General features: G+C 42.4%; 2 protein-coding genes and 2 long non-coding RNA genes across 4 annotated transcripts in view; 2 read left to right on the forward strand and 2 right to left on the reverse strand.

Moving 5' to 3' along the window:
- The window catches only part of LOC145457416 (threonylcarbamoyladenosine tRNA methylthiotransferase-like), a 264,970-nt gene that overhangs the window by 45,213 nt on the left and 197,035 nt on the right, over nucleotides 1-22,722 (forward strand). The gene's annotated exons all lie outside the window — the stretch shown is intronic.
- The window catches only part of LOC145457413 (kielin/chordin-like protein), a 298,320-nt gene that overhangs the window by 15,008 nt on the left and 260,590 nt on the right, over nucleotides 1-22,722 (forward strand). The gene's annotated exons all lie outside the window — the stretch shown is intronic.
- Nucleotides 2,946-3,554, reverse strand: LOC145457325 (uncharacterized). Its single transcript, XR_013920844.1, has 2 exons — nucleotides 3,379-3,554; nucleotides 2,946-3,098 (listed from the first exon to the last, which is right to left on the reverse strand). It is a non-coding gene; the product is annotated as an uncharacterized LOC145457325 (long non-coding RNA).
- LOC145457326 (uncharacterized) lies at nucleotides 4,358-5,771 on the reverse strand. The gene is made up of 2 exons (XR_013920845.1): nucleotides 5,534-5,771; nucleotides 4,358-4,836 (listed from the first exon to the last, which is right to left on the reverse strand). It is a non-coding gene; the product is annotated as an uncharacterized LOC145457326 (long non-coding RNA).

Below are 22,722 nucleotides of genomic sequence, written 5' to 3' on the forward strand. Positions count from 1 at the left end.
TAGTGATAATGGATGACGCAAAGTGGGTCTGGGGACGAAGCCCCCATAAGTTTGGATCATCACCCAATGCTCGACACCAACGTAATGGACCAGCGTAGGTAATAAATGGAATGGGCTTCAATAGTTGTAGCCTACGTGCGACAGCAGAAATATATTAATTTCGGTTGGACGGCGCGATTTTATAATCGAGACAAAATTCTGGAATGCAAATAATGAGCGCTGCGACATTTACTAATAAATATGCCACAAATAATGATTTCCAACGAGCTTTCCTTGCTGACGCATAAATTTGTTTCTACAACCCGGTCTAAGACCGGCCCGTTTTTCCGATACACTCCCGTGCGTCAACGATTCCTGGTAATCCATTGTCGAAGTTCCTTTACTCACCAACTGGACCTGGTTCATTGAGCGAATATTGGTGATCAATCCCACGAAACTTGACATCTTCATATACCTAATTCGAGCGTGCGGAGTTAGACGCGATGGTAACAGCACAATTGTGGTCGTTTCGAAATCTCCCATTGCGCTTACTGGCTTTCAATTTATAGCTATATGCAAAATTCTTTACGGGTGTTGCTGGACGCAAGCTGTGTCTCACTGCCACACTTCAGCTGACGTATAGGCCTACTATATATATAGGGACGATTATTCCAAGCAGAATAAAGCAAAATCAAGTGCGCGCGTGCAATACCGTAATTACTAACTCTAATTGTTTAATCTACATCATGTAGTGATATCGAGGGTCACACATTACATGGTGATCGCATGTTACATGGCCTATAACTTCATATGTCTTGGTGCGTCTAGGCGCAGCAATGGTCGACGCCGAAGTCTACATTTATACAAATCCTGGGAATTTTTGTTGGGGGATGGGTACCCAATGATCAAGATATCTGGCAATATTGAATCGATCGCAGCGCGAATAAAATTTGAAAAGTCGCAAAAACTTCCAAAAAATACTGTATAATATGTTAATTCACGAAATAATTTGCGGCCCGCTTCGAGCTCGCCCCCTCCCCAATTGGAGGGTTTGGGGCGCGGCAATTACGGTCCTGAGTGCATGTATACAGCCCGACGATATAGCCTACTCAAGTTACATATCCTCGTCGAATGCCTTGCCAGAATGTAACATTTTAAATAAATATTATTTGAAAAATGACGCGGCGTTATAAAGACGAAGTCTAAATTTGCAGGGGGCATTCTTTCCTTCACAGATTAGGTTACTTCGCTATTAATTAATTACAATATCCTGTAGATAGATTCCAGTGTTGGGATCAAGTCACTACCTTCGAGTCACGAGTCCTTTCGAGTCATTATACATTTTGACTCGAGTCAAGTCAAGTCAATCGATTTTCGAAGGTGACTCGAGTCAAGTCAAGTCACTCGATATTTGGAGGTGACTCGAGTCAAGTCGAGTCAAGTCAAGTCAAGTCACGAGTCAAGTCACAATTCAAGTCAAGTTGCCCTTTCAAAGTATGAGGCATGATTACGTCATTGCATTTTACTGTCTGAAATACAGATTGAGTGGTCACTGGTCATTGATTCTGAACCGATGAACGGATATAGAGGTAAATATACACACAAGAAGGCGCTGTATCGCTCACATATACGTAGAACTGTAAAACTGCGTAACTAATTGCATAGCCTCATGTTATAGTTCCCAGCCAAATTAAAGAGTAGAGAACGAATTGATAAGATGCAATACACTACCCATTTAGGAATTGATATGATACAATTCGAGCCTACGCCAATGGTTCAGGACTACATAAACTAAATTCGAATCCAATTTCAATAAGACAAGAGGTTTGGCTAAGGTAATAACAGAGAACAGAAACAGACATTTTGCTATTAAATTACTTCACTATACTAGTTTACGACAACATAAACTGTAAGCTTCGATCACTTCGTTTGCGGTAAATTTATTTGTGAGAGAACAATGGAGGCTCATTAAAACGCACGATCATTGAATGATTGGTCGCTCTCACGGGCTACACCAGCGTTTCGCGAACAATCTGACCATATGCAAGATACAGTAATTTTTATCGGCACCGATTATTTGATGACTTGAAATTGACTCGTCCATTTTGCTCCGATTCACGAGTCAATCCACATTTCTGGTACGCCGAGTCAAGTCAAGTCAAATCATTTTAGCTAAGTGACTCGAGTCAAGTCAAGTCATACGAAAAAGGTGACTCGAGTCTGAATCGAGTCAAGTCATGACTCGAGTCATCCCAACACTGATAGATTCCTTTGAGGCTGTGACAGTGGAAAACTCGAATAATTTGAGTGTATGATGTTCCAACGACTATCATATCTCTTGCGCCTTTTTACTTTTCAGCTGAAGCAACATTTGGTTACGTAGGGATAAAATACCTGGCAATATATTGTCAAGATGTCGAAAGATGGCAGAAAGCGTGATCATTTTGTCATTTGCTGAGTATTCTCGTAATGTTATAGTTGTTGATCAGTTCATTTTATTTAGCGTTCGTGATTTACTAAATAGTTTTGGCCTAAATTTCAAAACTAGTGTATTTTTTTGTCGATCTGGTGTTATTAACTCTTTCGACGCCGCGTATCCCCATATGTTCGCTAGAGATTGTCTTCAAAACGCCGCGTATCCCCATATGTTCGCTAAATCGAGAGAGCGTATTTTTGTCTCGAAAATCTGACATGCCGTTTCGCGTCCATGGCATTTGGGGCATTGTGCGGTAATGAATTCAAAATTCAAGACTTGCTACTAAGAGGCAATTTCGCTGGATTACCTGTACGGAATAGTAACTTTATTTGATATATATTTCCACGACGGTAATGATTTTCAACAGATGCCAATACCTAAAGACATTTTACATCATTATCACCAATCTTTAGCGACACATCGCGCGTTAAGTTGATATACGGATCTACCGAAGCCACCAAGTCAGTACATGTACTGCGACAACACAGACTTCACACCAATATATACGAATTTATTCAAGTTTTTCAAACGTAAAATTGCATCGGGAGATGACGAGGACTCAACGGTGACAAATAATGATGTTTTTGTGCAGATCGTTGCTTGTAATCGTACACAAATGGGCTCCGTCGGTATGTTACTGCGCCTGAAAAACAAACTTGAGTACCGGTACTAGCAGGAGTCAAATTTTCGAGCCATTATTGCGGATTTGACGTCACAATGATAACCTTGAACCATCGACGGCCGAAGATCATGTCGGCAGCAGTATTTCACGACGGTTCTGAACCTCCGCATTGCCATTGAAAAGGAATTAACGATTTAAGGATAATATATTATCAATATATAATATAATAAGAATATTCTGTGAAATTTACAACGTCACAGCTAATCTATAAGTACCGTAGAAACACCAACAAAATCCATACCTTGGCAGCAGCGCGCCTGAAATCAGCCAAACTTCAGTTCGTACCGAAGCCTGTCCTAGCAACACGACAGGATCAATCAAGGCACGTTACGCATCATTAGATAGATATCGTTCGCGGCTACAATACGGACGTAGGTACGTCTCGGTAGCTAAGGTAGCGACGAAGTTACGATCGGTTGAAATAGGGTCCATCAAACCACTAGGTGTCGCCAAACTTGAGGTGGTAACCGCCGTTGTTACGTACGCGGTTGCCGTTATCAGAAACCTGTAGGTTACTTTCTCGATTGTGTGAGGGTATTTTATATGGAAATAATGACTGCAACATATTCTACGGGGACCGTGAGCTCGCTATAAAATGAAAGGAAAGCTTCTACGGAAGGAAATAAGGCCGATTTGATAACTAGGTGAGAATGTGAAATTGTCAACTAAATGTCGGCTACCCGCAGCTCAGCACCAGAAGTTACGTCTTGAATAATGACTCATATGTATGAAAAAACTTCATTAAATTACAATTGCCACACCAGATTGCAAAATACTTAGTAATGGCTCCTCGACTCAAGGTTTAGTAGAGTAGATTCTTCTACTTTTCATTCATTGTGCATGCGAACTGTGCATCCCTCTTTGCATCGCCTAGGCGCATGTGGGTGTCTGATTTCGAGGACTACCGTTCTCTAAGTCGCTTCGACACCTTGCTATCTTTTTATTGTATTGCATTCTTATAGTGTTTTGAAATGATGATGAAATTTTAAATAAAACTGATACTGAACTCCAAATCATCCATTCTGCTTATCCTTCATAATTGTATCTATCGTTGTTTATTCTCAGACTCGGCGAATATGATAGAAACTGCAATTTTCAGTTTCAAACCACCGCTCAGTCAACATCTGCGAACTAAGAAACCGCTCAGCCATTTGTATGGTCAAAAGATGGTTATCAAAGCCTTACAGAGACAAAATTTTTACCAAAAATTACAACGAAACTTGTGGAAACTTATTTTATTATGAGATGCGAAAGGGAAAGGATAGTTGGAGACGTAAAAGCTATTGAAAATGGAAAAGCCATGGTTCCTGCATTAAAGGGGAAGGCATGTTCAGCATTGACCATTGGGACAGATGTTTTTTTCAGTGGCATTGTTGCTGCTGAAATGAAGAGACATTTTGAGACATGTCCTATATCATGTTAAGGCCAGAATGGCACGAGATGGAGTCATTCTAAATGTGGGATGTGAGTGTCCTAGATGAAAAGGACCTACAGGGTCCTGTAAGCATTTGGCAGTACTTTGCCTCATGGTTGCTGAGTACACGGAGCATGGTCGACTCTTCATTGATGAGTCCTGCACTGAGAAACTTCAGACATTTCATCGGTCCCAGAAATTATACACAGGTATCGGAGCTTTTTCACGATCGCGAACGTCCCATAATCACTCTGAAACATTTTGGTATTGATTCGGTCTTTCAATCTGAAAAAGTAAAGGATAAATTCACAATGCAAACAGAAATAGGCAGGCAATCTGAACTCTCACGATAGACTGTCAAACTTGACTCTTAATGTATTATTCTGTATTTACGCTTAGGTAAAATTTCAAAAATGAAAGACTTATATCAACCTCCGTCCGTTACAATTGCTCTATTGGAAACAAGCAGCAATTACAGGGATCATGTGCGGTCTACATTTCTGAATTACTGTGCCACTATGTCTAAAATCTGGCTATAAGATATATATACAGCAAAGCAGATCTCCAACAAGCAGCTATGGACCATGACTACCCGGAATTGCCATTCACTGAATACTGGATAGATCGTTCTTTGAAAGTGAGTAACAGAATAAGGTATATATAACTGAGAAAGTGAGTAAGCCACAATAGCCAGTTTTACTACAAAGCGTCTAAACATGCATATGGCGGTAAAAATTCTGGACAGGCAAATAATTAATTTTTATGACCTTGACCATCTAAACTAAATAGATAACTGATGAGGAAGCGCAACGTATTCAAGAAACAACATTACTGCAGACACAGAGTGAATGCAAAAAATGGCATCACGACAGAGAGTGTAGAATTAGTGCATCGCAATTTGGGGAGGTTATAAAGGCAACAAACAGGAGAAATATTGAGTTACTGTGTGAGAATATTTTTGCCTCCAAAAGTTTATGCTCACCAGCTATTTACATGGTAGCGCATGCGAGCATACGGCAATTGAAGCTTTCACGACTGTAACCGGCATAGAGGCAGCCCAATGTGGACTCTTGATTAATCCCGAGTTTCCATATCTTGGAGCAACTACTGATTCGCAAATTTCACCAGACGGCCTTGTTGAAGTGACCATACAATGGCCGAAATAGCCATATCACAGCAGCTTCAATCAATTTATTCCCCTTTCTTGTGATCGAAAATCAGAAAAGGAGTGTTTCCTAGCCATCAAAGCATTGCGATCCAACCCTGAAATTCACATCACCAAACCAGACAAAGGATCCGGTGTTGTCATTCTGAACAAAGCTGACTACATTTCGAAAATGGAATCAATATTGCATGACAAAACCAAATTTATCTCGCTTGGTTCGGTTTCGGAATTTGATAATACACCTAAAATTGAAAGACGACTGACCAACCGTTTGCTGACATTGAAGAAAAACGGTGTCCTAACGGCAGAAACATACAGCGCCATCAGACCGACGGGATCGCAAAGACTACGCATGTACGGACTGCCAAAAACTCACAAAGACAATGTCCCAGTGAGACCTATACTTTCCATGATCGGGTCTGCTCACCATCAGCTGGCAAAATGGCTTATTGACATTTTGGAACCGGTTCGGGAATTGTACGGCACGGAATGTGTTCGCGATTCGTTCACGTTCGCTGGTGAAATACGAAACCTGGATTTGCCGAATCCAGACGTGTTTCTGAGCTCATTTGATATCTCTAGTCTTTTTACGAACGTTCCGCTGCATGAGACTATTGATATTTGTGCCAACGCGCTGTACGGTGGTAAGTTACCGCCACCATCAATCCCGCGTAACGTCTTTGTTGAACTTTTACAAGCGGCAACTTGCTGCGTGGAATTTAGCTTTAACGAGGTCATGTTTCGCCAAATAGACGGCTTAGCCATGGGAAGTCCCCTGGGACCTATTTTGGCCAACATTTTCGTAGGGTATTACGAAGGCGAGCTTCTGTCCCAGCGTGAGTCCGCCAAACCACTATTGTACCGCCGATACGTAGATGATACATTTGTCATTTTCAGGAATGAATCGGAGTGTGACCAATTTCTCATTCGCTTAAACTCGCTTCACCCGGCCTTGCAATTCACAATAGAAAAAGAACGCAATAACTCATTATCATTTCTGGACGTATTAGTTGAAAAGCGCAATACCAACAAATTTGAAACGTCTGTTTTCAGAAAACCGACATTCACAGGACAATACCTTCGCTGGAATTCATTTAGTCCTCGGCGCAGAAAAATTAACCTCATAGGCACACTCGTGCATAGAGCGTTGATGATATGTTCGGGTAACAAACTGAGTTTAGAACTTGACTACATCCGAAAAATCTTACTTGATAACGGTTACCCTGAACACGTCATCAGCCGCGGCATGGAGAGGAAATTAACGCAATTCAACGCAGAAAAACGAACAGAGCCCACCGCACGAACAATAAAAGATGTTTATATCCATCTACCTTGGATTGGCCCCATTTCCACCCGTTTTGAAAAACAATTGATTTCTGCTGTCGGTAAATGTTACGATACAGTCAAAACCAATGTGATTTTTACAACAACACAACTGCTCCCTTCAACACGCAAAGACGTGCTTCCTGCACTTCAACAAAGTAATGTAGTGTACGAATATAGGTGCCACTGTGATTGTGGCTACGTGGGAAGAACGTCAAGACGTCTGCAGGACCGCATAAACCAACATGTCCCCAGATTTATCAGAACACGTGCGTCACGCGATGTGAAAAGCTCACCCTTAACTCATCCACTCAAGATTGATGCTGATCGATCAAAAGCCATTAATTCTGCCATCGGCAAACATCTTTTGGATAATCCGATTTGTGCGAATAATTATCGAGACGACCGATTTCGAGTCGTAGGTCGAGGCCGTTCACAATTCCATTTGTGTGCCTTGGAATCAACTTTTATCAAAATACACCAACCAAAACTCTGTCAACAAAAGGAGTTCGTGTATCACCTAAAAATAGTACATTGAACGCTCTCTCATTCGAAATTTCATGCTGGTGACGTCATATTTTGTGATACGATTGTTGATATACAATGTTCTTTCCAATTCTCTACTAGTTGCTGACGATTACCCCTGACGAGTGTCAGCCGAAAATATTCGGGTTCATTTCAATATGAATATACTATTTAATATCTACAATCGTAAAATATGACATCACCAGCATGAAATGTCGAATACAAAAGCGTGCAATGTACTATTTTTAGATGATTTTTGATTTGTGAGGTATGGGTCACGAGATGTGAGTTTAAGAACCGCTGTTGTACAATGTACAAATTGCGCACTCAGTACCTTCGGAGTTTGATAGCAAACCATTACTCTCCCAGTATGAGTGACTTTGACTCATTTTGAAAGTGTTCTGTTTTCTCGGGGGCGTTCGGGTTGAAACTTTGAAATTGATGATGTTTTGATATACGAATATATTGGTCTTAAACTGACTCCTAGTCCTGGCTGCGTAGTACAGTACGTCATTCGCTGTATGATAACAGGTGCGCTGCGCTGTAATATACTCCGTTGTGGGTCTTGTGGTATGTGTGACTTGCTCTTTTCAAGAATAAGAACGGATCTCATGCCCCAGCCCACAGGTAGAACGTTACAGTCTCATCAAATAGATCCCTTCCATCTGTTGTGTACAGACGAAAAACAGAAGCCTTCAACATTATTGAGTTTGACAACGGAGGTTTTATAGTTTGACACCAGGTCAGGTCTATTGTTGTGTTGTTGTTGTTGTTTGCAGTATTCACGGTGTTTGTCGTGTCGACTACTATGGTCATTTACACCGGGCCAATTTTCTTCATTTATAGTCCGTAGCTACAGACATATATCCGAATCAACGAATATTCGGAACTAGTGCACTATACACCAACATTACCCGTTCATGGTGATCACTTTATTGACTAATTACTTTTACACGTCAACCTTTTTTTCTTTTATAATTCTCTCGAATCTACATTTTATGACTCAGCATAATTCTAGTTACGAGGTTTCAGTTTTTTCCGTTTACGCCCATAACGTAAAATACTTCACTAGATACCTATTACAAACGAAGCACCGCCATTCATTTATGCTTTTTTACATAACTATCATACCATGACTCAGTATATTTCTAGTTACGAGGTTTCAGTTTTTTCCGTTTACGCCCATTACGTAAAATACTTCACTAGATACCTATTACAAACGATGCACCGCCATTTTATTTTTTGTACGCCTAATACCTATCACAATGTTATTCCAAAAATTATGCTTCGTCACACCACATTTCAATTCTTCCCTATAACAGACTATAAAAATCACGCATTTATCTCCAAATCTCAAACACCCATTCTTACCTTCAGATTTAGTCATTCTCCGTTGTGTTCCGTATTACTCTTATCGCCATCCATTGACTTGTTCCGTTTCGTCTCCTCGTGTTCCTCATACGACTTAAGGTTCTACGTCGACGACACCTTATACAACCTACCCATAACACAATCAACAGGGCAACCAACCCTGTTACCACCAATATTACAACCACTGGTTCCATGATAGGTATCAATTTTGCACCTTCCATAATAATCCTATCGATCAAGGATAATTCTCTTACCTTATATCCACCTTCCATCATCACCAGTTCGTGCAGCCATCGCGTATAGTTGTAGTCTACGAAATCTGTGGTTGTCTTTCTCACGGGGGCTCTTGATAGTCGGGAATATTCAGGTACGGATGTTCCCAACCCTTGGTTTTTCTGCCCAGGCAGAGGTGATGCGCCAGCCATCGTTGACTCCAAGGTAGTATTCATTAGTTCGACACTCCTCGGGGACGAGTCGTCTTTGTCGTCTCCTGTTGAATACAAAACAGTTGTTTCGGTACTTACCTTACGGTTGTGGTCCGGGTTTTGGTAGTCCGTTCCGATGTCGGTCCTGCCGTCTTCTGTGGAGTTCTGCAGAGCCTTCGCAGTGTAAACCGGATGCACTCGCGTCGTTGTAGGTGTTTCACCAATGATTTTCGTCATTCCGTCGGTTTTGTTTCGCGCGCGAAGAGTTTGCAACTGTTGCTTCCCATAAGTCGCATCAGTTGGTTTGACAGTTTTATACTCCCCCTTGTTGTTAGCCATCGATTTCGATCGTCTTACTTGCACCAGCCTCGCTTTCATTCGTCATTGTATTGTTAGGGGTGCCAGATGTTTCAGCGCTGCAGTGCTTGGATCATAGTCTTTCGCCGCTGGAGTTAACCACGTAGGACTGTAGTAAGCGATCATGTACACTTCTTGGGATGGGGGTTTACCTCTGACGTCCGTCTTACTACTATCGAGTGCGACTCGCCTTGCCTTGTAGTAATTCATTCATTTTCTCATGAACAACAAAAATAGCCAATTTTCATTCGGCAAAACCTTGTTTAATAATACCAAAATAAGGTATTATATCTATTGCTTCCTTTAGTGCCTTCGCCTGACCCTCCCGCGTCGGGTTATAAGGGCCAGAAACGAAAGGCTTATTCGATGGGTCATTACGTCCGATGTCGCATTGGTATTTCATGGATTGGGGGGCGCTGAGTTGGCCCCGCAGGCTATCAAGTTCGGAAGAAAATGGATCATAAACGGCTGTCAAGACTCCTTCAGGAATGGCGATATTTTCAAGGCCAGTCAAAAGTCAGGAGGTTTGTATGACAGTTTCGCCAGTGCTACCGATTGTGCACAGAGACTTTCGAGTTCCGTCTTCACGCTGGGACTGGTGTCTTGTTGTAAGGTTAGGCTACATAGTAATTGGGCCAGTTATTGGCCCAATGCGAATCTCGTGATGAACGGGGTTTTGGTGTTGGTGGAGAGAGGGCGAGGTTCTTCGTTGTCAGCGGCGATTCCCAACCTATTCAATCTGACCTCTGATCTCGGCGTGTGCCCACGCCTACCGTCACGCCGGCGGATTCGGTCGCCGCCGGGGCCCGTTTCTGGGGAGACGTGCATCTTAAAATCCCCAGACTCCTTGCCGGACATGACCGGGCGTGTATCCGGTTGACCGGCAATAGCTGCTTTGTTTAAACCTTTTGGGGTAGTACTCATGACTGTGGCTGTCGTCATGCATCTATGTGCCGAATCATTACAGTTATTCGGACAAGTGCATCCACGAGAGCATTTAGGACCAGTTTTCTCGTGCAGGTCCTTATTTACGCCAGCCGGGATTCCGCGCTCGACGTCTTCATTAATGGTGCCAGCAGGGATTCCTGACTCGACACATCTTTAGTTAGTGCCAGCAGTGCTAACTGACCCGACACTTTCTCGACTAGTGCCAGCAGGGGCTACCTGACCCAACACTAGGGATTTCCCATATTTTTTTGACCTTTTGGGAAAGAAGGTAAGACAGTTGCCGTCGTAAGATCGGCGTATTTATGATTGGTGCCAGCAGGGATTCCTGACTCGACACATTTCGCGCCAGTGGTGATTACCATCTCGACACTTGCGCCAGCGGCAACGGCCTGCGGCGACACAGACAACGTGCCGACTCGACGCTTATTTGATTTGCAGCTTCCATCAACCCATCATCGGTTACAGTGTCGCGAAGACTGCTTCCGACTTTGGTTCCGTCCCGTTGATCACACGAGATCTCGTCATGAAGCGTTACTAAAGACAACTCTTCGTTTGCATTAGGCGGAGATTCAAATTCAGTCGCTATGTTTGGTAATTGTTGTACATGATCAATCCATTTTAGACCTACAATATCGAGAGGTCTCCATTCTCGATCGCAAATGGAGCCGACAGTCCGTCGAAATTGATTATTACTAAGGAGTCAACGTGGGAGGAGTCACCTATATCACGTAGTTTCATGTCTATAGGTTGCCGCTCCTCCCAGCTTGGCGGGTATTAGGTTTCTACGACGTTTTTCAATTTGAGGACGCTTCCCGTGTCGGCGCAGAAAACCCCAGTTGTGATCCTTCGACGATTTTTTCTTTTCATAGATTGGCGTTCGCAAATAGTAAGGAGGTAATCGATGTGTTCGTCTTCAGACTCTCCCCCGTCCACTGAAATTGCCAAGAAATGACGTTCAGCCCTGGAAGAAGTTCAGTTGGTGCCTCCATTTGATTATAGTGTAGCTTCATGGCGCTTGCCATGCAAGTATTCCACACTTGGTTCGATTTACTTCACAGAGCTCAACCCCATCTCCTGGCTTTTCCACATTTTTCCACACCCCTTATACAACCCGGTTTTGTCGACGTTGATTGAAGCATTGGTTGTAGATTGATCGAACGAAGCAGTGACCTTGGAAGGTCCAGCGGCTCAAACTATTCATACAATAGACAAGCCCCTTGGCTTAATACAACCAACATACTCCAATAATTATCATGCAGACAGCAATGAAGTATCCATGCAAAACTCGGTTAAGTTGGCACACGGAACATACGTCAATCACAACACGAGTCAAGATTTAACCTATTCATATTCATGCACGATTAATAACAGTTCAATACTCCAAGGTGTGTTTACACCATAAATGTGACGGTACTTCCTGCCGACAATATACATGCATATAATATACAAAAAAATATGCCAATCGATGCCACAAAAAAACAATACCACACAGAGTTCAAGTTGACCAATTTGCCGACCACCTTGTTTATAAGAGTTCCCCAGTCTTCCAGATGCAGATATCAAACTGCAATTAGTCCAGGAACCGACCCCTTGTTTGAGTCGTTACTACTTAGGATCATCAAGTAGCCTACTTGCGTGCTGTCGATTCGGAGATCGGGCATTCCAAGTCCAACAGAACGCAGGGTTTGTTGAGGGTTCGTTGCAACGATATCCCGAATGCAATACCTCTATGTTCTTGGCTCTTTCCATCTTTAGCTCATCGGCTTTATGGAGCGATTCCAGCAAATTTGATCGAGCTGCTTCATTTATGTATACATTGCAATTTCGGTTAGCAGTCGCACCCATTTCATCGCGCTGCTTTATTTCTGTATACTTTGCAACTGCAGCAAGCAGCCGATCCAATCAATAGCATGTCAAGATTTTTCAGAGGAACATCGGACATCACCCTTCAATCTCAAAAGACGTCAAACCCTTTCGCAATGCCTCCGTCAATGTCCGGTTTTCTGGATATAATCTGCTACTGGATGCTTCGTTTGGGGCTCTGTTTCAGACTGGCGGATTTACTTGGCATAGAGTCACAAGTTCGCCGAAACTAGCGGACGCACCGATGTCGTCTTTATATGCAATAATTGGATACTACAACTGATTGTACAATTCATGTGGACATCATACATGGCATAGATATGCATACATATATCAGTCATACTTCGGCTAACTGTAAAAGCTCGCATACATGAAAAAATGGTGGCGCCATTTTTGGTAAAGCAAACTGATGGTATAGCTAACACTTAACATGCCTACGACACAGTCCCAGATAAGCACAAAATGATACCATCTCACTTATAATAGTCATATGTGAACCAATATCCCAATTGTAATCATGCTATATTCCTTAATTTCCAGTATTGGTGTGCTTAAGCTTTTTTATTCATTCGTATATATCGTGCTTCATAGGCAATAGACTAGGCTTATCGCGAATTTCGAACTCACATATGCTCCAATGCCTTACCCCAAGAGGTCTTTAAATACCCATGTTTCTATTGTCCTATGGTCCATTACACATCAAATTTTCAAACTTCTGTCCCGTTGGGGTGAAGGGTCCTGACACTAGTATAGGGGCGGGGTCAGTTATGACGCCTTTTTAATACCTACAGTTGTAGTACTCGCTATTAAATTACTGCAGTAACAACCAACTATTCCCATATTAAATGTTCATAACTTATACCTATATCTAAGACATGTTAGCGTCATCTTAAAGCAATATGATGGTACATGTCAAAGATTAGGTAAATGCAGTACTTGGACAATATAAGAAAGATAGGCGTCACGTTGCAATAATACGTCATAGTAAACCCTCACATGAAAATACCCTTTTGCAGATTGATTTTTGCCAATACAGTAAACTTTCATAGTTCGTACACGTAATGATTGCAATGCGACAAAATGGCGTTCGTCAGGCGCATTCACTTCGTAAAGTGAATACGCGGACAAAGCGGGTTTTAGGCTAGTGTCATTTTCCATCATCGACACATCAGTTTCGAAAAACGAATGTGTGGATAAGTTCAACCATGGGTTACTTTTCTAAGGTCTTTATATTAGCAGTACTGGCCTGGAGTATTCCTAATGTTATAGGCCTAGTAATTCCGGTTACATTATACTCCTTTATTAATCCTAGTTAGTGACCAAGGTATCGATGTTTATTAATCACGATAGTAGCCCTAAACTTTTGGAATATTAGTCGATCTTCTCCAAGGTCTAGCACCAAAGGTATCAATGTTTATTAATCACAATAGTAGCCCTAAACTTTTGGAATATTAGTCGATCTTCTCCAAGGTCTAGCACCAAAGGTATCGATGTAGCAATTTGAAATCCTCTGACATTGTTGTTTGCGATTAGATAGTCGGCAACTATACTGGCGCTTCAGCGCTACGACGTAAAATCGTCACAAGGCCCGATATATGTGACAACACAAAATGGACACAGTAGCCAACGAACTGGCTCGCTGCTCCGTGACCATTTACAGCGTCTCCAAAGGGACATTGACGCCCTGATCAGAATGGTATTGAGTGAATTGACCTTGCCGGAGTAGTAGAGCTTGTGACGTTCAGATATAGGTACATATATTTTCATTTCGAGTCAGACCCAGACAACTAGAAAATTTTCAGCTTTTCCGAATTAGATGAGATTTAGAGCTACACAGCTTTTCCAAATTATGGTAAAATTAGAATTAGAGCTACGCAGCTTTTTTCAAATTAGATTAGAATTAGATTACTGGCATTTCTCTCTAATTCCGTGAGATTAGACAACTAGAATTATTTAGTTGTCCAAGCCTGGTTCGAGTCGCCTGCTTGCAGTACCAATAATAAATACAATTTGACTTTGTCGCTTGTTATTACTTAATGCGACAAGTGGGTATATTTCTGAAGCTATTTTTGAGTTAGTGCGTTTCATCGTACGTCAGCGAGGTAAATTGTCCTCAAAACACTAAACAAGAATGCTCTAAAAAGCTGACAAAACCATGGAATATCTAGGTACAAAGGCACCCGCCTTATTGTCGGCATGAATATGCACAGCGAACGGCACATATTTATTGACGCACTGCGATACTACACATTTACAACGCCGCAACATACCCTACGGAAACTTTATCGCTGCTAGTGATTATTTGTCATCCTCACTAATTCTTGGTCCTAGTTCGGCCCATGTAAGCTTACACGAAATAATAGGGTGTTTTTCGGCATATTCAAATCTTGTCTGGAGTCAGGCTCACTTTCAACTAGACACTTTCATCTCGTCAAATCTGTCGCAGTTAATTACTACACGCGACAGGATAGTTAGTGCGACTGCCCTGGATCGCAGTTTCGTGGTGTTTTGAAATGATGAAAATATTATTAAAACTGATTGACTAAACGCGGCATAAGCACTCGTCATTTCCTGCTTTTATATCTCTAGACATTAGTATCTCTGGACTTTAATTAAACTATACTAACTGTTCTACTCAAATTTTCGCGTAAATGAATTACATACTTTTCGTATTGATTATTCGAGCGGGTTTCTGCAGATATGGATCAATACCGTTAAGCATGATCCGTTTTGAATACTATCGATAAAACGTGTTAATATGGTGTAGCCTTCTTTGTTTCATCCATGGCGACTAGGACTATATAGCGCGCATGTTTGAGAACAAACGGCAACATTCGCGAAGGATTTCATATGTCATCACCCATTCGAATTACAACAGAATATGACTGATATCCAGAGGTGGTCAGTCACGAAGTACTTCTACTTTTTGGAAGTACTCAAGTAGTTTTACTCTACTTCTGGTACTTATTCAAGTAGATCTGATTTTCTCTACTTCTACTTCTACTTCGTAATATTTTGTGATCTACTTACTTACTTTTCGCTATTTTCAGTTTGTCAAGTAGAAATAGTCTAATTCCCCAATACGAACGATAACTTGAGGAATTCCGCGGCTGTTTTCATAGAGTACCAACATTTAATATTCATAAGAGTCAAGTAAAGCCCAGGAATTTTATTGCGCTTCGCGCATAGTAGTAATGGAGTGACAAATATGTTTTCGTGGAAGTATCAGTGAATGTAATTTAGGTACCGGATTGCTTGGTTCCTCTCACACCGCATTGTCGTCTTTATCAAATATTTCACCACAGTAAATATGGCCCACCACAACGTTTGAAACTACCGTTTCACAATCTAGCAATTGCCTATCATATTGTAATCTAGCAGCCCCTTACGTGTCTTGATGATCTGAAAAATCCAGCTTTTTTGAACGTTACACCTGTTTTAGCAGATGACCTTTTAAGCTTTGTAGACAAAATACAGGAAATATATTCTCCGCTTTTTAGAAGTGGTATTTGTATTTCATTTTAATTAACGTATAATAATCACGCAAAGTGATGTAACCGTATCCGATACATTTTCTACGTATTGCTCTTCGCCTAAACTTGTGGCCTTATAATATGGGGTAGGGCGCCATCCCATGATATTCTCTAAAAACGGGGTGTTCCAGTACACAAAAGATAAGCATCGCATTTTCATATCAGTACTATAATTTGCATCCCATGATGCGAAACAATACTTATTATGTTGAAAATTGATACCTCCTGGGATGCATCAATACGAATCAAGCTCCCTGCACGTGCCGCATAGCTCAATTCGCAGCTTTTGACAGTCCATGCGAACGAATTAAGGCTGTTTTCAAAACTACTTACTTACTTGAGTAGATATAAAGTCAGTTAATTCTACTTCTACTTCAAGTAGTTTTAGGTGGTATATTGAAGAAGTACTTCTACTTGTACTTGAGTAGATTTTTCCGTCGCTACTTCTACTTCTACGTGAGTAGCTTTCTTGACTACTTTGACCACCTCTGCTGATATCATCCATAAGTCAGTTTTTCTTTTCTTTAGCAATTGTCATATAATTCGGATCCTCTCTGTCCTTCAGCGTTCCCTTTATTTGAATTCAAAACGACTAGCACTTTTTATACAGTTGCACTGTGTTCCAGAATAGCTATAACCATCACATTCTGTGGGATCCGTTTTTGACCACAATTCCTAATTTAAGAAATTACGTCGCGGGCCATTCAAAACCTTCCCGCGGCCCCGGGTTGGCTGGCCCTGACCTAGCTCAATCAGAGGTGTGCAAATATTTTCAGGTTAGTCAATTGTGATCTAGCGGGACGAAAACTTGGCCCATATTACAAGTCGTATTATTTTTCCAAATAAAGATCCGAAAATTACATCCTCAATGCAGGTCATTGCAGGTCAACCCCTTTTTTGCCTCCCCCGTCCAGCACAAATTTTGATGGTGGGCTCAACAAATTTTGGTCTAAAAGCGCATAGTCGCAATGCCTCGAATCAAGTCAAATAACCCTTACAGCAGGGGTCGGCAACCTTTTGCTAGCCGCGGGCCAAAATTCAGGTGAACAATTTTCCTTAGTACTATATTTTACGCTCACTTCGGTATGTTAGCCTGTATTGCTGCAATCTCGATCATACGAATCAGAAGACACATGTATTTACAATTCTATACCACAGAATCATTGTGACGGTTGACGCAGCTTGCTCTTCTGGTAAAAAAGTCAGATGAAACTAGTGTCAGATCCTATTCAAGATTGACGTCAGAAATACGTGCTTTTAGCTTGCTCCTCGTGAATTTCATTGTTCAACTGCATCGTATTTCAGAAAGGTCTATACGAAATTTTCAGGCAGTGGTATGTGCGCCCGCATTAAACAGGGCACTGAGTAGTCCTAATTTATTAAATTTGTTCAGCCGCTACGTTCAATGTACCAGGAGAGCAAGATGAGACACTCATTCTTGATTACAAGATTATGCGTCGGCGATATTTGTGTTTTCGAGGGAAGTTGCCCTTTCAATCCTCAGTTCATACACTCGTGTAGGCATAACGTAATTGATTTTGACGATGTAGGTTACTATTATACCGTAGCAATGCCGCATTTTTTTATGCAGTGCTGCACTGCAGATTGAATCTCATTATGAAACGGCGGGCCGCATTCTAGTGATAACTAATTACTATGTCGCGGGCCAGTTTGAAAGGGATGGACCATTCGGCGCCTTGACATATTATTATCGAAAGCTTCGACCAGGCCTAGGTTATAGCCGACGGCCCTTCCGTGAGCGCAAACGGCGGGGAACACTCTATCTCGTAATCGCAAATGCAGTTCGGCTCAATTCGATACATTAGGCGTTCTTTCATTTTTACAAAGAGGTAACCTTATTAAAAGCAAAAAATCGAGCGACAACATGTTGCGCAAAGCGGGTAGTAAAATTTTACTTTTGATATACCTATCGCAAATTATTCTACTTTAGTGTACGGAAATCTACCAAAATATGATCGGCTAACTGATACCTCAATCATTATATATCAACAGTTGCGGCCAGACTAGTCAATTTCAGTTGGCCTATTAAGTTCACAATCTGTGCAGTTATTACTGATTTCGCAAACTACGTCACGGTCACTCAAAACCTCCTTGCGAGCTACGAATTGGCCGGCTCTATGTTTTTACCCCTTTGTGGGTTTTTAGGGTTCCTTCTGAACCAGGGTCGTTACACTCTTAAATTTCGCCCTATTCACATTACCTCCGTTCCTATAAAATCTTCCCAGGCCGTAAAACTAGACTCGATCGATGTGCGCCGTGACTGGGTGGCTGGCAGTGCAAGGCCTTGCCCGTCAATCTACAGCGCATAGAAGTGACTAAGCATAAGGGTTAGTCACCATCGGACGAGTACTGAATTCTGGGCCCAGATCGCCACAAGAGCGATCATCTAAAATGGATCTATCCCCACCTTAACCACTCGCTAAATAACTACGCTTCGGAACAAAGCCCATGTTGAACTCGGGACAATAAGGGCCCAGCCCATCGTGCCGCTCGAATTTGTCCACAAGCTCGCAATGAAGGCTTTGCTCCAGGGACTAATCACCCGTCTGGAGGTTGCCAGCTACCAAAAACGTGCCGTAAGTATTTTACTCAACCTGACTTTATTTCTCATTTGAAGCTGATACGATCTATCATCGTAATTCCCACGTAGTGTGAGTTCTTTTGCACGGCAGCGTTCGTATTTTGCCGGATTTATCGCAACAATTCTAAGCCTGTTTTTCGCCGCTCCATATTCCTAATACGTTTCTAGAATAGTTAATAATATTCGACGATGAACGACCCTCGTTTCCGGATACCTGTCAGAGGTAAATATATGAAAGAGCCATTGAAATTCTACCACTAGCATGCACATAAATCAAACACATTCCTACACTTATGGTAGCCGTCATGGCTCCAAGGCCTATTTTACCGAGTTAATTATTTTATATTTTCACGCCTCCCTATTCTATCCAGAGACTCTAATTCGGACATGCTCGCGGGCTTCTTTACCAGGTCTTAGAGTTGCTGCAGACGCGGTATTAAAAATAGGGATATTAAATATATTAATTTCAAGTAGGCCCCCTTCGACGGGTTTTCATACACGAGGATTTTACAATTTTAGAAAAAATCCGAAATTACTTATGATAGTATCTTACGTTCGATACGGAAAAAGGACTCACCACTCCATACATGCCAACCGGTTCGCTTTTATGCTGGCCGTAATTTGTAGGTTTAAAGTCTTGATATGGCGAAACTTGTCTGGATTTCTACAGCAAACTCAGAGCGAACCATGAGTAGATATGGCCCGCAAGCTGTGCCCGTATCCTTTACCACGGGTCGCTCGTATCTGCGAGCCCAGGGGCTCAGATTCAAACAGAAAGGACCAGCACGATTAAGGGCAATCGAAATGGTAATCAGAGAAGGCACAGGCCGAAATTCTACAATCGGGAGCATATTTGGTGTGGTGCAAGAACAAGGCGATTTAATGCGCACTACTTCAAGCGCGTATTTAACCGAGCAAAGCCCCAACCTTCCACATCTGTAACTACGTTTGGCTACCGCTACATGGGACACGAAATATTTATAGAGTACTCAACCCGGCGCTTCGATCCTCGATGTAACCCCGGTGCAAGAACGCTGGCTGCAGTCCCGCGCGTAGCATGCGTTTCTTTCTAATCTTCAACTCATCTGCGTCGCGTTGGAGTCCAAAATTCGGACTGAATTAGGCTGCGTTGTGCGGCCGATTATATGGGTTTCTGACTCAAAAGACAAACCAAAGCTTCCTCTCTTCAATAGCCAGAAACTAACCTCGGGCCTAGCCCGCGGCGAGTCATTCTTTCTATACCTTTTATGAGTGATTATTCGTGTTCCGGCTAGTGGCATTTGACCAATTGTTCTTTTGCCACCAAGCTATCCAACATCCTGACGACGTGCCCGATTTGGTCTGTTCTCGGCTTTACTAATGTCCACGAGCTATGACTCGTGCGCAATTTGATGGCCCGCAGTTTCGGTCCTCCTTCTTTCAATTGAAAATCCAGTCGCCATTTTGATTTAGCGACAACACAATAATTTGCAGTGCCCCGCTTGCGGCAATCACCTTTTCCCCGCTCAGGGAAACACTTTACGTTTTCTATTGTCAATCAGGCGACCCAGGTTATTCAGCCTCCCTGCGCAACACGCCCATAATCACGGAAATATTTCAATTCAGATTTCTGAGCGAAACTTAGTCAAAACTCCGAGATCTCAGTACCCTTTCGGTGTCAGGGCCATACCCTTTACGAATCAAGCCCCGTCGACCCATAATGAGCTGAAGCGCCGACTTTGAGAATCACATTTAGCCCCCTTTTTTATCAAAAGGGACCCCTATCGCTTACCTATTTCTTTAAGCCGCCAGCGGGCGCTGTTGCTTCATTATTCGCGCACAAATTGCCATCGAGCTTTTCATAAATTGGATTATGGTACACAAGTTGAATTACACATGTCTTAGTAATTATTCTCTTTGCGTTACATTTAGGCATGACAAGTTCATGGATCTTTTATCCTACAACTGGGCCTTTCTTGGCGCTATTCTCAGGATATAACTTGCCCAAGCACTGTTCGTAAATCATGTCATTCGAGATTATTCGCGTTCTCCACTAACGGCGCACAAGGTTCGCGTCAGAGGCAATGTCGCAATGCTAAGATCAGATTACTTGCATTTGGCCCAGGTTTACGGAACATCCTAGTTATCATAGCGAAGAGTTTCGTCCTACAGTCGACATTTTCTGGTTACTGGAGCAAGGGGTACATTCCTTTTGATTTGCCTCGAAGGAATGGACTAATACAATATAGTCCATTATAAATCATTTCGGCCGTAAGGGATTATTTTCCAGTTACCTTAGGACGACCGTCCTTGAAGCGCTCAGTCAGGAAGCCGCCGCGAGTTCATGCGGGTTTCATTATACAGTGACCATAGGGCGCAACCTCGCTACTGTCACGATCTCATTTCCCCAGAATTGCAAATCCCGATGGTTTGAAATCCGACACGTGATGCCGCCTCTCCCGTAAAAGTCCGCTCAGCTAATCTACTTGAGTTCAAACTACTTGAACAAACGCAGGATTCTCGCAACAGCCAACCCCACACCGCATCAACATTTCACAGCATAACTCAAGGCCGTGCACGGCATGGTGTTAATTATAGATCAAGCGTTGGACCGCCTATTTTTCGAGCGCCACGCAAGCTTCAGAACATCCAACTTAGCGACTACGCTTTCGCTCAGGTGCACGCGAAGTATAGAGGGTACTGCACGAATAGTTTGGCGATTATTGTCTTTTCTTTGTACGGGCGAAATCAGACTACACATTTCATTGCGCGTTGTGTCAAATACATGCGACATCATATGCCGATGATTGTTAACACTCGGCGTTGATCACCCGAATTTTAGTGCGAGCTTAGAATCCCGGACCAATGCTGATATTCCCGAGATGAATTTATCATTGATATTCAAAGTCTAGTTAGCTCCATATTTTATTTCACCGAATAGTTGCAAAGCTTCGGGGTTTAAAAAGGGTCAAAAATACAACTACAGGTCACATTACTTTGGTATAGATACCGTGTCACGTCAGATACATCTTCGCTTGTATATTTATATCGGCCGCACGAGATACGTAGCTAGGTGTTTGCTTTAGATGGATTGTTCTCGAATTTCATGATCAGAAAATGGTAAGTTCACGCGGGTTTTCACTATGCGGCCATCCATATGGTAATCTCGCGGTTGCATCACCAACCAGCAAGCCAGCTAAGCCGACGCACATCAGAACTCAAAGGCCTATTTCGCACACAATTAATCCTTGATAATTCGCAGTACGCGGCTTTGATCATACTAATTTGTACGTCAGCACTTCTGAAGACCAGCTGATATTCATGCAATGGAGTCCACTTCCAATACGACTGAGAACTTGAAGTTCGCGCACCCAGTCCAAGCGTATTAACCAAACCACGACTCGCACTTCATTGATAAAGACGCCGGCTTTTCCCATTTTTATTAAAATAACGCGGTTCTAGTGGCCATTACTACCCCGCAGGTGGTTAGCAATTTGGGGTAGGTGAGATTGACCGTTGCTTGCTTAGCGATCCAATTTTATGATGTAAGCTAGCCCGGACCCGGTGCGGTACCAGTTAATAATCTGCCCCAGGGCCGTACATGTATTACATGAGCCCGTTCCCTGTAGAAAGATATATACCGCCCATTTTGTCGTGTACAATACAAGCTTCAGAACATCCAATCTGGTGATTACGCCATCGCTCATGTGCGTTCGTAGCACATAGAAAGTACCGCATGGATAATTGGGCGATTATGGTGCCTTCCTTGTGCGGTCGAAATCAGACTACCTATTTTCCTGCGTGTTGTGTCAAATTCAAGCGACATCATATGCCAACGATTGCCAGCATACTGCACTGATCACCGGCGTAAATAACACTCCAAATTGGGTTCAAATTTAGGATCACGTACCATTGTTGGTTTTCTTGCCATGAATTTATTGGAATACTTTCTGCAGCAATTCAAAAGGTCATGAATTCCTTGCATTTGCAACGTATCTCCAAGGCTACGCGTAGCTCTCATAGGTCGTGGCTATTTGATACACTCGCATTATAATTATCGTGTAACTCAACGCCTGACCT

Source organism: Botryllus schlosseri, chromosome 15 (assembly GCF_051294905.1).
Source record: "Botryllus schlosseri isolate E-star chromosome 15, Bs_hap1, whole genome shotgun sequence".
Classification (NCBI taxonomy): Eukaryota; Metazoa; Chordata; class Ascidiacea; order Stolidobranchia; family Styelidae; genus Botryllus; species Botryllus schlosseri.